General features: G+C 29.5%; 1 pseudogene across 1 annotated transcript; it reads right to left on the bottom strand.

The window, feature by feature from the left end:
• Positions 1-10,760: 10,760 nt before the first annotated feature.
• On the bottom strand, positions 10,761-17,581 carry LOC148197643 (putative coatomer subunit beta'-3; annotated as a pseudogene). The gene is made up of 8 exons (XR_015786749.1): positions 17,544-17,581; positions 17,339-17,439; positions 17,162-17,293; positions 16,891-17,039; positions 16,421-16,489; positions 16,110-16,256; positions 15,944-16,009; positions 10,761-10,820 (listed from the first exon to the last, which is right to left on the bottom strand). The product of XR_015786749.1 is annotated as a putative coatomer subunit beta'-3 (transcript).
• Positions 17,582-18,785: the final 1,204 nt, after the last annotated feature.

Raw genomic sequence — 18,785 nt, 5'->3', positions numbered from 1 at the left:
ACACAACCCCTAAACACATTCTCTGATTGTCATCATGTTCTACAACTCCTCTGGCTTGATCCATGTCCAATTGTTATCAAAATTTTCATGTTTAACTAAGAAAAACATTAGGATAATAGATTATCATAAGTGATAATCGATTATTCCCGAATCATACACATGTACACAAAATACCCTATGATAATTGATTATCACTTAAGATAATCGATTATCACTTAATATAATCGATTATCACTTAAGATAATCGATTATCTCAATGGTTATACATAGAAAATCACCATAATTCAACACGCGTGAAGGGATAATTAATTACTATCCTAGATAATCGATTATTCCTGCGAATAATCACGTTCCTAGACTAAAAACCTAAGGTACAACCCCCATGTTTCAATCCCAAATCACGTTCCATCATTACAGACCATTGTAATCACACGCAAACCCCCATGTTCTACATAGCATACAATAACAAACAAAACAAAGGTAAGTTATCCCATACCATGGCAATTACTAGGACTTTATCTACAATGTTGAAACACCACCAATCTTTCTTTGCACTAAGAGTTTCTATTGCTCTCTCTCTCTTCTTCTCACCAAAAACATCAATATCCTCTCATTATCTGTTTTCTCTCTTTGATTTAGAGTATCTAGGGTTTCTAAAACACAAAATGCACCCCTATATTTATATGTTAGTATTTATAAATCAACCCAACTCTACCTCTAGTATCTTCTCACTTATAATAATATATTTTTAAAACCAAATCTATCTAAATCTTTAATTCTCTTTTATCTCACGTTATCTTTCCTTTTATTTTATTTTATTTAATTCAAACTCTTTTACTTCCTACACCCCCTTATTTAATTTCTACATCAATTAAATAAAGGTAAAAAACTATTTTTACCCTAAGAAAAATACAAATGACATAAAGGTTTCCCTTAACTTCCTTTCTCCCTAGAATTGAACCCATACACATTCAATCCTAAACCACCCTTCCATTAACAAGTCAACACATCACATTGATAGTCTTACATACACACACACACACAAATCACCTAATTATCAACATATCAATCATGTGTTGCACTTTATTAGTAATATCATGAAATAATTAACATAGCAATTATAATTATAAGAAACACCTAAACTTCACACCACTTACCAACAATAACATTTAAAACCCAAATCACTTAATTCCCTATTTACTACATTTTTCTCAGGTCTTATACTTACCACCAGACGCTCACCACTAAGCACTCATTACCAGATGCTCACCAACAAACCCTCATTACCAGACGCTTACAACCAGATGCTCACCACTAAACACTCATTACAAAACGCTTACCACCAAACGGTCACCAATAGACTACAAGACGCTTACCACTAAACGGTCACCACCAGACTACAAGACGCTTACCACCAGACGCTCATTACTAGATTTCAGCAAAATAAGAGGCTAAATAAGTCCTAAATGGCCCAAAGACAATTCCCAAAGCAACAAAATTTTCTTAAAACCTTGACTTTAGAATTTGACCCATTAAAACCCCTATTTTATGTCATAAATTCATCATTCTTTAAACTAATTCCAAATCAAAGTTCTGTAACAATTCATCAACTCAAATTAACCAAATCTACATTCCCAACTTCATCAAGAAACAACTTTCACATTAGCAAACCAAGTACATACCAACATTCAAAAGTTCTCAATTCAACATATCACTTTTACAAGCAACTCAACATACCAAATTTCACAATTCAATTAAATTTCACAAATCAATCACCACATCGTCATACAAACATCAAATATAACATGTCTACCAATCTAAATCAAATAAACAAGCTTCATTTACCTGGATGATGCTCTGATGGTTCTAAGAACTCTAGAATTTCTCCTACAGTTCCGAGATCCCTATTTTTCTCTTATAATTCACTACAATTTGATCAGAGTATACCCTCAATACCACTTATCAATTGAGAGTCTTAAAGAAGACTCAAACCCGAAAAGAGTAGAAAGCTCCTAAATGTAGAGACACAAAGATCCAAAAAAAATGGTAGAAATCAGCTTATTCTTTAACTAAATTAAATCAACTAGAAATGAAGATCTTACCTCAAGAATCCCTTAGACGATCTCTAATATTCAGGTAGATGAGTAGAGAGTCAGGATCTCTAAGAAAAAGGCAGGAAATTTAAAGAAGAAAGTTAAAGAGATAAAACTTTTTGAATAATAAAACTCCTTATTAAAAATTTCTATTTATATTTTTAATACTTTTGAAATAAAATAATAAAATATCATTATTTAAAACACTCTATTAAATCTTATTATATATATATATATATATATATATATATATATATATATATATAAAACTTGAATACTTGTAAAATAACTAGAGTTATATAGATGAAATAAAATTTTATATAAATAGATATAGATTCTTTTTCTAATAAACTAAAGTATCTCTTAAAAATTTGATGTGTGACATCTCATCCATAAGCACGTTAGAACTTTGGTGTAGATAATTTGAAGACTAAAAAACAAAATAAAAAGTAGTTTTCAGAACAAACAAGAAATCTCCTCCGTAATGGAATATATCATAAATAATGACTTTTACTGCTGTATGCATTTATTATTTCATTTATATAAAATAATTTTAAATTATAATGAAAAATTGGATGAGTAAGAAATTTGAACCTCATAATAAAACACTACATTATTCAAAATTCAATAATAATGCTATTTGTGATGGTAGATGATTGATGTCAAATTATAATGATTAAGTGATAAAATGTGGGATTAATCAAAATACGTCACTCTTCTGTCACGTCAACACGTTGAAAGTGGTTTCTATTACACAAAATATGTACAAGTTCCTTGCTCATAGATTCGTTTTACTTTTTGTTTTGTGTTCTCCATTATTGGATTTTGCATAGCCACTATCTGCACATTACACCGGTTCGATTTGGCCACGTTTCAGCTCATATTGTTAAATGAAAAAAGTTTTCACATTCAGACTTTAAAATTTCAAATCAAATTTTCAAATTAATACAAATTACTGGTCAGAATTGTTTCACTTGTCAGGTTGAAATCCTTCCTTAAAATAGTAATATTGTGGGGCTTAATATATTTTCTCGTTTTTTTCATTCTAAGTTTTTAAATTTTAATATTCGGTTTAGATTCAAACCCCAAGTTATTTTTTCTTTTTATAATTGAACCTATTCAAGAATTAGGTAAGAAATTATTTAAATACATATAGTCGTTATTTTATTTATACGTATAACTTCAATAAATTAAAGCAACAAACAAATACACAACACTAAAAAAGAAAAAAAAATTAAAAGAAGACAATTCGTTTGAGCAAAAGTTATCTTATTGTGAGTGAAAAAAATTTCATTTGAACCAAAATATGATAAATACAATGTTTAATTGTACTATTATTTTAGTTTGAGTGAAAATTATTTCACTTAATCAAAAGTATTACAAAAATAATAGTTATTTTTAATATTATTTTCACTTGAACGAAAATAAGACAAAGGCTAGATTAAATTTTTACTTAAAAAATATAACAAATCAATCACATTCCATTCAAAACTTCAATCAATCTTTGACCCATCAAATAAAATTATGCACTTTTGTATAATTCAAAACATTACTACATTCTTAAATTGCTCACATATATAGTTAAATTATCATTAAACCCATAAATTAACATAACCAAAACTTTCAAACTTAAATTAAACTCAAATAATAAACCTGGTCATAAATATTCGCAAATCAAATGATTCACAACACAACATTATTTGATAACCTATGTTTACACTTTCAAAAAAAAAAACTCAAAAGCTTTCATGAAATAACATTCCTATATAAAATATATATCATTATGACAAATCAATTTTTCAAGAAAAGACCATTGAAGAGATATAACATCAAGGAGAAGTGAGTCTAACCATACATAAGAGATTGATAGATCTTTATCCTTATATGGTGTTTAATTTTCTCATTTTTACTAAATGTGTGACTTAAATTCATACTTAGATAACTAACTATCTCTCCCTCAAATGTGAGTCTCTTCACATTGGAACTTTCTCCTCGAATTAACCATGAGTACTCCATAGTTGTAATTGTTCACATAACGGGACACACTTGCTTGATCGTCTTTCAAGAAGACTTTCGATACATAGATTTTTCTAAGTGAATCACCAACACTAACCATATGCTCTAATATCAATGATGGGTATTTCGAAGAGATACAGCACCAATGAGACATGAGTTTATCTCATATATGGGATTGACACCACTTCAACCCAAAAAATTAAAGTAATGAGTTTATTGGTCTTCTTCCTTATATGAGGCTCACTTTCTCATGTTTACTCAATGTGAAACTTAGACTCACACTTGGATAACCTAACAATCCAACGTGGGATTTAAACTCACACTTGATAACCCAACAATCAGTGATGGCACTTATGAGTCTTTTAAGGGAGTATAACTAGATTCAACACCAATAAGACATGAAACCACCCTACATAAAGGATTACCACCACTTATAACAAAAAATCTTAAGGTAATGGGTTTATGACATGTGAGAACCTAGAAAACAGAGTATTAGTGTTGATAGGTGTTTTAAAATAATGAAACAGAATATTTTAAAATTAAAATAATTCACTAATATAAATAAAATTTCTTAAATTCGTCTCATTACTTAAAACATAACCTATCCATCTAAAATTATTCCTCTTAGTTCTCTCTCCCTTCTCTTTAAGAAATCTCACTCCTTGATCATCTGTTTGACAATTAGAAAGTTCCAATGAGATCACAACTAAGTGATCTCCATTTCTAATCGATCAGTTCTTGGTTTAAAGCAAGTAAGTTTTTAATTCTTTTTCCTTTTGTTCTCTATTTATGATTATGATTAGGAACCCCTTCGCATCTGTCATTTATACTCTATTCTTGGTTCTTTGTCAATCTGTGATCTTAAGGACTCACTTCGATCATGATTTGGTGATTTATAGGCATTTCTAGAGTTCCTTGAGTCTGAAGCAAGAGTTTTAGCATTCTTAGAGTTTAGTAGCTTCGATGAAAGGTAAGTGAAATTAGTGTTTTCTTTTAATTTAAGTTGCAAAGTATGCTTTGGTAGTTAATAATATGAAAGATTGAATGTATGTTAACTTTGATATTGGAATGAAATTGGTTGGATGAATAAGATTAAATATGATTATGGTTTTGTGTTTGGTTGATGGTATGAAATTGATATAGCATGAAGGAAACAAAATATGAATTGAATTGTTAGTCATTTTGATTTTAAAGGAGGTTTTGGTATATGAAATCCTAGGTGAAGGATTAAGGAGGGGAAACTGGAATTGGAAGTGGGTTTTAAGCCAATTTAAGACATGTTTGAGTTGTGAACTAGATAAAATATGATCTAGAAATAGGTAGTAGCTAATTTATGATATTTTGGGTTGTTTCTAGGTGAAATTTAGGGGTTTTGACAGTTGTGTTTTTGAGATAATGGTTAAATGAGAAAACAATAGTTTAGGGTAAGCTATTAAGTCATTTAGGACTTGTTTAGGTGTTGAGTTAGGCCAAATCTGTGGTGGATCTGATATTGAGTTCTTAAGTTGTCATTTTTGTCACATTATAGTCCAAATTTGAGGTTATAGCTAATGAAAACTTAAAGTATAGAGCTTGTGATGAAAATGAGGTGTTGGAGTATGTTATTGAGTCCATTCAAACTTGTTCATACCTTTAGTTTACATATTTTTAAGTTAGAAAGGGTAGATTTGAGTTTGGGCACTTTTGGAGCTGTCAAAAGGACTTAATGCACCTAATTTCGAGTCTAATGATCAAAGAGGTACTCTATTTTAATTCTAAATGTGATTTTACATCAACTATAGGGTTTAAGGAATTCATTTGATCATTAGAACAACTCTCAAGTGCATCAAAGTCCACAAACACAATGTGTTGTCAACTGATATGGCGTTGAACACCTCTTTCTAGGCCCCTAAGCACCTCATTCCAATGTCGTTGGGGCTGAGTTCTAGGTTTTTGTGACTGAGCGCCACTTCCCAGTGTCTATAGTGATGAGCACTAATTTCTAGGGCTGTCAGTTCTATAAGTATGAGTTTAAAGGATGTGTTGTTTAGTGGTTCTTCTTGGACTGGTTCTTGTGTATTGATGTATATGGAATGGTTTCAAGTGACCCTTGTGGAGAGGTTACATGGTGATGATGAGTATGTTTTTGGTCATGTGAATGATTTATGGACATAATTTCATGACCCTTGTGGAGAGGTTACATGGTGGTGCCCTGTAGTGTTGGTATGAATGCAGGGATATCAGTCTTAGGGGTCATCCTGAAACTCTAATGATCATTCATTCTTAATTAGAGAGGAGTGATACATATGATGAGAGTAGCATGAGTAGCATGAGGTCTTAGTTTACGTACTTCTATTATGGCCTAAGAAGTGGTATAAACTAACTTTGTGAGTGTAGTAGGGTGAAACCCATTGACAATGGCTCTGCAGAGCAGTAAAGGCTACCACAAGTGCACGACTCGCCATAACTCGACATTTATACTAAATCCAGATAGTACAGTCTAGGTCTTGACATGTTTAAGATGTGTGAAATATTAATGTATATATTGATTTGTTTTAGCTTACCCTTGCTTTTGTATTGTCTATTGCGTGTTTGTCTTCTCTTTTACAATGATCACCTAAATGGTGTGAGTTTAAAAAGACGTCTTTTTAGTTATTCTAGTAAGAGGTGAGGGTGAAGTAGATGTGTAGTTAGATGGTTCAACAGGTGTATATCTCTCCTTTGTGGTATGTTTGTTTTATCTTAAATTTATATTATCATATATGTAATATTTTATAGTAGTTTTTATAATATTAAAATGGGATGTTACATGACATTTATATGATGCTCAACTTTATTATTTTTATTCAATGTGAGATATAGACTCACACTTGAGGAGAAAATTGTTGGGTTACACAAGAATGAATCTATGTTCCACGTTGAGTAAAAATGAGAACGTTGAGTTGAAGTTTGATATCATTTGATATAGAATGCAATAGAGATTAAGCAATTATCATTAGAGAAAATTCATATTGATGAGAATGGGTCAAATATGATGTCATACCTACAAGACAATTTGTTATATGTTTGAAGAAAGTCAGTTTGGTTAGTTATGGTGGTAATTAATTGGTGAGTGAATGATTTTTCATGTGGGTCATCAATTTATTAGGCTCATACCAACTTAGTTAAGAAAAAAAAAATAAGATATTTTTCTTTATGAATTTCCTACCCATTAGGCAATTAAAAATAATGCAACAAGAGAAAGATAAAAAAAAACATAGATTTTGAGTGTCTCTAACGCAAAAGAAAGAAAAAGAAAAAACCACTAAGAGAGTGAAGAAGAAGAAAATAACAACTAGTGTATGCTATGCAAAGTTTATACACGAAAATCAAATTGGAGAAGAGGTTTCGTACCACATCTTATATTGAGTTTCCTATTGTTTAAAACACTACTTTTCAATTAATAATTGAAAGTTATAAAAAAATTTGTGATGTAACCATTAATTATTGTTAATAAAAGTTTTTATTAAACTGGATTTCTGAGTTTTTTTTTTTTCAAAATGTTTCCATGTTAAAAAGAATTAATTTCTACTTATTTCTCTTTTCTCAGTTTTATTGCATCTCATTATTTTTACATATTTTTTATATAGGAAATATTTTATTTAAGTTTTTATTAGAATTGTTATTTTTGTTATCTTTCATATAATTGATAAACATCTTTCTTAAATACTCTCACAACAAAATGACCAAACTTTAAAATTGAAAACAATATTAATAATAATTATAATTCCATTATTGAATAATAATAACAGTATGTATGATATTCTTTTTATAATAGGTTGAAAAGAATGATAGAGAGGATCAGAATAAGTGAACATTTTTTACGGAAAAGTGAAAAATATAAAACCCTTTTTAACTTTCAAATTTAAAAAAAAAAAATTTATAAGCTACTCAAGAATATTTAATTAAAAAAATTAAATCATTGCATGATGTGAAAACATTGAAATCTAAGAACATTGAGACCTGAAAGTCAAAGTAAAATAAAATATTCCTCTGTTACGGCATTTTCTGTTACTATATTAAATGGATTCACATCACACACTCTATATTCTTCTTCTTGTAGCTTTCCAAGTCAACTTAACTTCACATAGTCAAGGGAAGTTCCATTTTAGAATTTAGGGTTAAACATTTTCCAACCAATAATAACTTTTTCAAACACATTTTAAAGCAAAACATATAAATCAAAACTAATATAATAGCATATAAGCTTATATTCGTAAAGTTATACTGCAATAATTTATTTATAATACTTTAACCATGGATTTCTGTATAGTTAACAAATAATAATTTTTAATAATTATTTTAAAATTAATACCTCATGTTTCCATCATCTTAGACATCACTTTTAAAATAATTATTAAATAACGGGGACACTGATCCAAAATATAATGATATTTAAGTCAAAGTAACATTGATATAATAGTAATAATTAAATAATCATAAAAAGATATAAATAAATATAATATAATATCAGAATTTTATAACAGAAAAATACATTATTTTATAAATTTTAAACATTCAAAGTACTTCTAAAGATTTAAACTAAATATATTAAAAATATTCAAGTTTAAATCTCCATAAAACTTAATATATATATATATATATATATATATATATAATAAATTGTATAAATAAAAAATAATTTTATAATTGAATATAAATAAATATAATAATTGATAAAATAGTGTATACATATTTATAAGAAATTTTTAAAATAATTAATAGAAGGTTGACCAAGTTGGAATATAATTCACCAATTATATATCTAATCTACTGTTTTGAATTTATATTGCCTTTTAGCATTTAAAACTTTTCTTTATCTTGAATATTTAGTTTCTTTCTAGTTAACTATAATTCATTTCAATGCTACTTCAGTGCAACCAAATAATGTATTATGCAGAGACTTTAGATTAATTAATAGTAATTTTATTAAGAAATAAAAGCAAATTAAATGTCACAATCATAGCCAACCAAGGTGGTTGGAATTATTGAGGGAAGGAAAGAGAAATGAAACTTTCAACGAGACACAGCAAAGTGTAGCCCACATCCACCACAAGGACCAACATTTCGATAAATATTATATCTTCTCATAAATGTTTTCATACAATACTCAAAGTGTTTAAGAAAAGAAAAATGTATAATATTTTTAAATATAAACAAATTCATTTTCCTATTAATAAAAATTGTGGTAGAAAAATAGAGTTATTTTTCAAGAAAAACGTAATCATTCATTTATTATTATTTCTTGAAAGTTGTCCTTCACTTTCTTGTTTCATAGTTTTGAACATATTATCAAAATAATTTTAAGTAAAATCAAAATAACATTATTTTATTAAATTTTATACAAAATAGCATGACTTTGACGTGGTTTTACTTTTTAAATTTTATTACAATGTGTTTAACATGAGGTTATATATTCCACCATCGATCGAACATCCAGAAAAATAAAAGTATTGCGATAAAATATGAAAAATAATTGTGACATCCCAAAATATTATATACACATATAATATAATAGGATTCAGTTATTATAATATGTAAAAGCAGTTGAGAGATAGAGATAATAGTATTTAAATATGTATACAATCATCCAAAAGATAAAGGGAATTAAAACGAAATCAAACTTGAGTACAAGTTTCCAAAGTTCTCCAAAATACAAGGCTATTGAAATTTTAAAGAGACCTAAAATGTTTTCCAAAAGTGTCGAACTATATAAAATAAAAGCTAGGAGTTTTTCAAAATAACAAGCTAATCAACTAAGAGCTAGTAGAAGGCCTAAGTACTAGGGCTGGGTCTTCTTCAACCTCCAAAGCTTGCTTCAATGGTACATCATCACCTACTGCTCACATCCAAAGGATTGGATGATCATCGCAAGGGAGAAGACAAACACATGCAACACATACAATGCAAGGGTGAGCTAGGTCTCAAACAAACATACAAATAATTTCAATTCAATCTAGCATTTCTAAGAACGTCCATACACACTAAACTTGTAAGTCATTATAAACATAAATATTTATTTCACAAAACTCATTAAAGCAAGCATCCTATCATGTTAAGACTCCTAGACACGTCCGGACATAGAATGTATGTAGAGCTAGGGGCGGGTTGTGCACTTGTGATGGCCCCTACTGCTTTGCAAACCCATTGCCGAGGGGTTCCACCCGACCATACACAAGGCTAGTCCGTTACCGCGGAATAGACCTTCAGTGATAGCGCCTATCCTAGGACCTCCCACTACTCCCACCACACGCGTCAATCCTCTCTAAGTGAGAATGAAAGACCGTTGGAGTGTTAGGGATAAACCCCCATATGGAAGCCTCTCATATTCATTCAATACACTAACTGATCCCACCAAGAGATCTTAATTTCATATTCAATCCGACCACTTTAAATCACATGATATTCCTCTTGGATCAATAATGTACCTTATAAACCACTTTGATTCATCAAACATAAAATTTCATAGTCATTCAAGTGCATTCTTACTATATTGTCTCATACCAAACCCATACACCATCATACAACATCAACCATGTCATAAAAACAACTCATACATTACATACTTTCACAAAACCATCACTTATTAACACAAATTTCTTTAGGACTTTTAATTTTTAATACTTAAGTAATTCAAACAGCTTGGAGACCCTCACCAATGGCTCCGGAAGGGTCAAAACCCCCCAGAACAACCTAAAGAACGTCCAAAACGGACATCCGAAACCTCGAAAACCACCCAAAACTGTCTTGAATGATTTTCCGACGACAATAATCGATTATCATATGTGATAATCGATTATTTGCGAGAGCTTTGAAGAGGATACAACTCTCTGACTAAAATAATCGATTATCAAGTGAGATAATAAATTATTCTTATCAATTTTTGACAGCAACGTGATTTTTCTGGTTTTGGTGCATCTTAGACACTTTAATGAGTTTCTAACACTCCAAACTTGATCTATATGACGAAATAAACTTGTATAACTGATTCTAATACTTCCTAATCTTATTATCTAATGATTTAATGTTGATTTAAACTCTAAACCCTCAATTTCATCAACCTAGGTACTCAATTCTGAATCTACCACTTATAAATTATTTTTAACACTTTTAACACTCCTAATGAGTCACAATTAACTTACCCAAGTTATCTAAACTGATCCTAACAGCTTGGAATACAAAATTCAGATTTTGGCTACCTTAGTTCTCTTCATAGGTTATAAACTTCAATGATTCACATGGTTATTTCCTAATAAATTATTTAACAGAATTCATTTCTTCTAAGCATTCAAAATTATCACAACATTGTATCAATACCAGTTCCTAATCATCTAATTCACACTTCATATCAACATCAACCAACAGTACACGATCAAATAGGCAAAATCACAAGTTTTCAGATTATCCTTAATTAAAATCCAACCCATAAACTTTACATGCACTTTATCACTATATCTAATAAATCTAACTCATGCAAATTCAAGAATTTCACAGAACAGCACAAAAACCCCAGCTTCCCTTACCTCTAATGTAGACAACCAAGCTCAAGTAGGAACCCTAGACCACTTGCTTGCACTCTCAAAATGTTAGAATCACTTATAAATCATCAATTGATGATGAAAAACGAATCTTAGAACCAAATAGAAGCTAGATTATGGAAGAAAACGAAATGGGTTGCATGCAACAAGTTCAATCGCATGCTTACAACCCTAGGACACACGAGAAAGGGGGTTTTCTTACCGGTTGGAGAAAACGGAAAATCAATCGATAGAAACGTAGCTCTTGGAGTACTGAAGGTCTAGGTAGCTTCAATTCGGGAAACAAATGATTAGATTTTGGAGTTGGAATAGAGAGAGTGGCAAGGTAAGAAAGAAAAGAGAGAGTGCTTGAAAGAAAAGGGGGAACGTTCTTCTGAAGTACAACTTAGATGTGGGTTTTTACTTTACTAATTTTGCCCAACCTATCGTATGTTGTCACGTGTGCACACTTGCTGGTTATATTTTTATAAGGCCTTACAATAATAATAAATTTTGTAAACAAAGATATATTTATAAAATATATTTTAATTATTTAATAATTAAAACAATTATTAACATTGTTAAGAAGTTAACTTTAAGCCTAATTCATTCCACATAATCAATTTATAAGATGAGGTTTGAATTCATTTATATATTTTTAATTGGTATTATTTTTAGTTAATGTGAGACTTCTAATGCATCTCTCTTACATGAAGTCCCAACACACATCTCACACATCGAAGTATATATATATATATATATATATATATATATATATATATATATATATATATATATATCTTACGTGAGAATAAACATTAATTAATGATAGGATAACAGTTTGATAATGAATGAAATAATATGTCCAACAAATAGCAACTCGTTAGGATAAACTTTAATTCATAGTTTTGGTATCAGGTTAAGAAGTGAATTTTAAGTTTAATTCAATCTCATATTTGTAAAATGATGTTTGTAATCATAAATATCATGTTTGGATATGATGAGAAAAAAAAGAGTATCAAAGTCGAGAAAAATAAATATATAAAAAATAAAATTGAACATAGTGAAGAAATATATAAGATATAAAAATAAAGTTTTTTTTTAAATTATATAATTTCATTAGTTTGATAGGATATTAGAAGAAAAATAAAAAATAAATATATAAAAAGTAAAATGGATTTCACCCTTTCCGAATTTTTTTTTCTTACTCACTTCCCCCTAAATAAACTATTTTTTTTTACCCTATTCATTTTAACAAGATATAAGAGGGAGTTAACATCTATCTTCACACCCTTTTCCCAAGGTTTATTCAAGTAAAAGAAATATAATTTTGACTTAAAATATAATTAAACTTAATATGTAATTACAATTTAATGAATCAAAATAATGAAAATAATTCATTAATTAAAATTTGACAATATATAATTAATAATATGTATTCTTGTAGAAAAGAGAATGTGGTTCTTCTAAGGTGAAGAATGTGACACTTTAGGGAGTTGGTTTGATAAATTGAGTGACTTATTGTTAAGTCGTTGGTGAAAACTTAGGAAATCACTTAATTGAATAAAAATTTAAAGAGAATATTAAATATATAATATAAAAATGAGTATAAAATTGATAAATTATTTTCTGTGAAATCAATATGTATTTATACACCTTTTAAACCATAAGCAAAGACTGAGAAGATAGGATTGATAACTCTAGACTTTTTCTTATACACACGAGTGGACTGCATATTAGGTACCAAGAAATATCTCAAAAAATAATAAAATTAAGTGAGTAAATAAATGATAATAACATATTGTGACATTTTTTAGTACCGAGTTTTTATTCGACAATTGTAATCATTGTAATGTATCTGTAAAGACGTGTGAACCTTAATGAAAATTAATGAAAAATTATTTATTATAATGATGAATACTTCACATTTAAAAATATTATATTCTTTTCTTTATTGAAATTTAACCTTTTTTATACCCGTTATTATCTTATCACATCATTATTTTAATCTCAAAAACTATCTTTCAAAACTTTTCACTCTCTCGTTTCTCTTTCAACTATATAAGTATCTAATTTGAAAAAGAGATTGAATATTTATTTCTCTATTGTTTTCTTTCTATACTTCAACTCAAGTTGTGATTTTCCAAAGATTGATGTAATCTTGTGTTCCAATTATTGGCTCCTTTTAATTAAAAGAAAAGAAAGAGAAAGAAACGTGGCATGTTCTACATTTAGTACGATCTCCCTCACTTAATTATTGATAGCATAATCTATGTATGATATAATATATATATATATATATATATATATATATATATATATATATATATATATATATATATATATATATATATATATATATAATAAACAACACATGCGCATATCTGTCAAATGGTCCATGCATTCAACCACCAATCTTAGGTTAAAAAATAATTTAGGGATCTTTTGTTGCATTTTGCTTTGAAACTTATCATAGGGTCAAACTTCCTTTAACAAATGCACTAATTAGAAGAAAATAATTGTGATATTATTTTAATAAATAACATATATGAGATGAAGTTGTTTAATAAATATATGTTAATATTCCAAGAGATGAGTGATATAAAACTTCAAAACACTTTGGCTATGCTACTTATGATAATGTATTCTCAAACCCCCAATCATACACAAACTAAAATTTTGTGAATCATGACGCAATCAAGATTATGGAAATATTAACGAAACTAAATATAATGTGTTCATATGATAATTACTAGCAATTTTTAAAAGTATATTGTTACTATACTATTATGGCTTTTGTTGGTGTGTACGTTTGTGCAGTGCATTTGTGGGGCATGCTGCATAGATCATGGATGCTAAGGTATTCTAATCATTTTATTATATTATTAGAAATTAGATTACGTAAAACCATTGGATCTTGGCTTGTTATAATTATATATATCAGAAACTGAAAAGACAATTCATAATTTGACTCTACTCACTAGACCCCACACCTAAACGATAAAAATGAAAGAATATGGGACAATTTGGATCTTCTAATCTTTCAAAGAGAAATTATTGTAAAACCCGAGCAATAATGAAGCTTGTTGTGTTATTCTTAAGAAAAGTTATAGTTTTTTTTTTTTTAAAAGATTGTTGATCAATGTTTATATCTTTTTATACACGGCTTATTTTCGTTGAGAAATTTAACATATTGTTTTCGAAGAAAATTTCATGATTAAAATGTAATACAGGAAAACTTAAAAAATGGAATTTTGAATTGAGTTTTAAATATTTTTCAAAAAATTGTTTATTTTCTCTGTCTACAATAATTATTAAACACTTAAATATTTAAAAGAATTTTTAGAAAAAATCTTTAAAAAACAATAATGCACATTTATTTTTATACTGTTTAGCTCCAAATTAAACTATTCTTAGTTTTTCTTTATGTTCTCTTAAAGATTTCACTAATTATAAAGCATTACAACGAGTTTAATGACTAAAGCATTACAACGAGTTTAATGACTCTTAGTATACAATTAACCTAAATGATTAAAACAAATAATTACTCCTAGTAAGAAATAGTCTAACTGACTAGAAGGTTTAACTCAACTGAGTTAAACTTACAAGTATTTTACTTCATTTCTGAAAGAAAACAAAAGTGTTTTATAGGTTACAAGAACGAAATATGTAACTCTAGTAGAGAATATTTGAAATCAATATAAAGAGATTTTGAAAACTTGTAAAGAACTTTTCTTTTTCAAAAAACAAGCGTTAGACAATGTAAGCTTTAGAAAACAACGGCAAGAGAGCATGCAAAGATAATTCTTGGTTCTTCTCTTCATGCATTCCTTTTTATATAGGCTTCTTTGAAAAATATTTGTTACTAAGAGATGTAGCCTTTTGTACTAGGTGTAATATCCTATTTTAATAGTGTAAAACTACTAAAATAAAACGTACATACATGATAACTTACAAGGAACCTGAGACTAATCGAACATAAAATTCTATCCTTGAAGAGAAAAAATTATCTATCATGTTGCTTCTCTCTCACTACAAAAAAGAAGGGCATTACCGAAGGCCAGGAGCCCTCGGAAACAGCCCAAAACCGTCGGTAAAAGGTAATTACCGAAGGCTTATCGACGGTCAAAGAGCCCTCGGTAAATCCCTTGTCGCTAACATTTACCGAGGGCTTTTGCCCTTCGGTAATTACCGAGGACCAAAAGCCTTCGGTAATTACCGAGGGCCAAAAGCCCTCGGTAATTACCGAAGGGCAAAAGCCTTCGGTAATTTCCGAAGGGCTAAAGCATATTAACTCACTTGGGGATAGAGATCACATGTGCCCAACTCCTTAACAGCTAAAGGTAACCTTTCTCCGTCAGCAATCTAAGAAGCATAGTACTTGCACATGTCACTAAAAATAAAGAGAACTTGACAGTTCATGCTAGCAAATTAATCAGCCAAAATTTTATTATAGAGTTCACACCTCAACATCTGCTCCTACACTTTTTATATTGACAGTCTGAATTTCATTATGCCTTGCCCAAATAATTTTTCCGCTGTTGTCCATGCTAGCCACAGGTACCTCTCGACCAAGTTTGACCATAATTGTTCCTTCAAGCCAATCACAACTCTGTTTGAACGCACCCAATAATTTTGGTTATGAAAAAAGAGTAAAGGCAAGGAAACTTCATAATACAGGCTCAATTTGCCACAACAATCTCCCACTCACACTGTTCAAGGGCATAAAAAAATTTATTAAGAAATTGCAAAAAAATTATCCACAAAAAAGCTCACCGACGTGAACCCTTCAAGTATCCAATAGCCCAGACTCTTTCAAGGCCATAGTTTAATGTGTTTTCCAGCCTGCAAGCAGATCAAACCATAAAACAAATTTTGAAAATATACTTCCAATAAATATAGCAACAGCTTAAAACCAGACACCTGAAATTAAATAGAAAAATGGGGAGATAAATATGTCCTATCAATCTCAATATGTGCTATCTTAATTTTAAATCACATCTAGACATTATAGTCACCAAAATAAACCTTTCCACTCTTTTTATGTGCTTATACAAACATAATAAACAAAAAGGGCAGACCCATATAAGTTTTATTCTCTAAGGTCAAAAGTCAACCATAAACAAATAATCCAATTTCCAACACAAGTGATGACTATTGAAGAAAAAAAATCTAGAGGAAAGTGACAAATGCAATAAGCATAATATTAAACCTCATAACTCAGTAATCTGTGCATTCCACTTTACCTATAAGTTGTGGAGTGCCATATGCGTACTGTACCATCTTCAGAACCAGTAATGATTATAGGAAGTTCAGGATGGAAGCATACAGCAGATACATTGTGTGTGTGACCATCTAGGGTCTAGACACAACCTTTGGTCTGATAATCCCATACCTGTTTTGTAAGTTTCAACTGTTATTCCTCTTCATATGTTATATGCATATATGTATGTATATAATTGCATAAATTGATAAATCAAAGAAGCAAACAAACAAAAACAAATATTAAAACAAAACCTTGGCAGTGTGATCATCAGAACCAGTGATTAGATATGGTTTGTCACCACCTGTAAAATAATCAACACAATTTACTCCTTTCTGATGCGCATCCAATGTAAAATTAGGGTCAGGTGAGCCAAGATTCCAAATCTGAAAAAGAAGAAAACAATTGTAATCAGTATGTGCTTCAAATACTTTGACCTTATCCATCGTGTTATAATTATATACACGAATAAACATATCATCAGCTCCGGCAACAACCCATTGTCTGCGTGCAATAAACTTGGCTGATCTAACTGCAAAATCATGTTGCATAAGAGCTCTAGTGGTTTTTAGAAAATGCATCAAGAGCTAGTTATACAAAACAAATGGATTAAATAAAATTCATAACTTCATGTACCTGGTAACTCAGTAACCTCAAAAGATTTGGCCATGGTCTGAAATATAATAAATAAAATTATGTTAATAACAGAAGCAAATGTCCATTGAAATTAACAACAACCTGTTTAAAGCAGCAGTTTTGTGAAGAATTTAAATATAAAACAGGAAACTGAGAAACTAACATCCCTTATTAACAATCTATGAAGATACAATGAATGTGTCATAAGCTATGATATTATAAACAAACAGCCAAGACCAAGACCCATCATAGAAAAGCAAGACTACAAATCCTAACCCGATACACTAGAAATTGAAAAAATCAAGCTTGCGTGATATGAAGTTTTAAAAGCAAAGGAAATGCCAAACGATGATCATAATATCTACAGTTATTCAAATTTTATCAATCTATGAAAACGTGCTTAAGTCTCACAGCTCAACAGAAAGCCTTATAAAGGCATCCAAAATATTCAGAAGCACATAATTTTATCTAAATGTATTCCAAACACAGACTCTGGGATCTCGTAAATAAGATTACTTACTGGTCTTACATTTGGAACTTCAAAAGGGTGTGATATGGATTAAAAAAGCACACAGTATACTCATCAAATATTGACCAGTATGTAAATTTCACACAAGTCCCAGTTTTTATTCATTTTAAAGTACAAAATACTATAACATTTTCTAACCATGCTTCAAGACAAAATCACTTAAAGAGCACCATTTATTCGTTCAATATTTTCTCCATGTAATGAATCACTACATCATACAGTATTATATTCAATCAATCATATAATATAGATACTTGAAGATTTTGAAGGAATCATGATGAATACAAGAGAAGAATGAAAGAAGAAAGAAATGAGCTTTTGTTGAACTCCCATTCTTTCAAGTGCAAACTCAAACTTAATCTCAATCTCAGACTCCAATTCCAAATTTTTACTTTTAACTCATACATATGCAAAGTCAATTTCATTTTTATTTCATAATTAATTATAACAAACCTACAGTTTCACAACCACACACTCTTGTCTATTCTTCTTCTGTTTTCTTCACATCACCACCACACCGTGGCTCTCCTATTGAAACACATCACCAACACGTTACAGAAATAAAATAAGAAATCCTTCCACATGCATGCTCTTCCCACATGGTCAACCTATTTTAACCTAATTCTTTCTCTTTTTCTTTTTCTTTTCTTTCTTCCTCGTAAAGCTTGTAGGACCATCCTTAACTCCTATTCTTAACTTTCTTATTTCTTCTA

This window comes from Vigna umbellata, chromosome 5, assembly GCF_029865625.1.
Source record: "Vigna umbellata cultivar VRB3 chromosome 5, Vumbellata_1.0, whole genome shotgun sequence".
Classification (NCBI taxonomy): Eukaryota; Viridiplantae; Streptophyta; class Magnoliopsida; order Fabales; family Fabaceae; genus Vigna; species Vigna umbellata.
The sequence above is the reverse complement of the archived record's forward strand: the minus strand, read 5'-3'. Positions and strand labels throughout refer to the sequence as shown.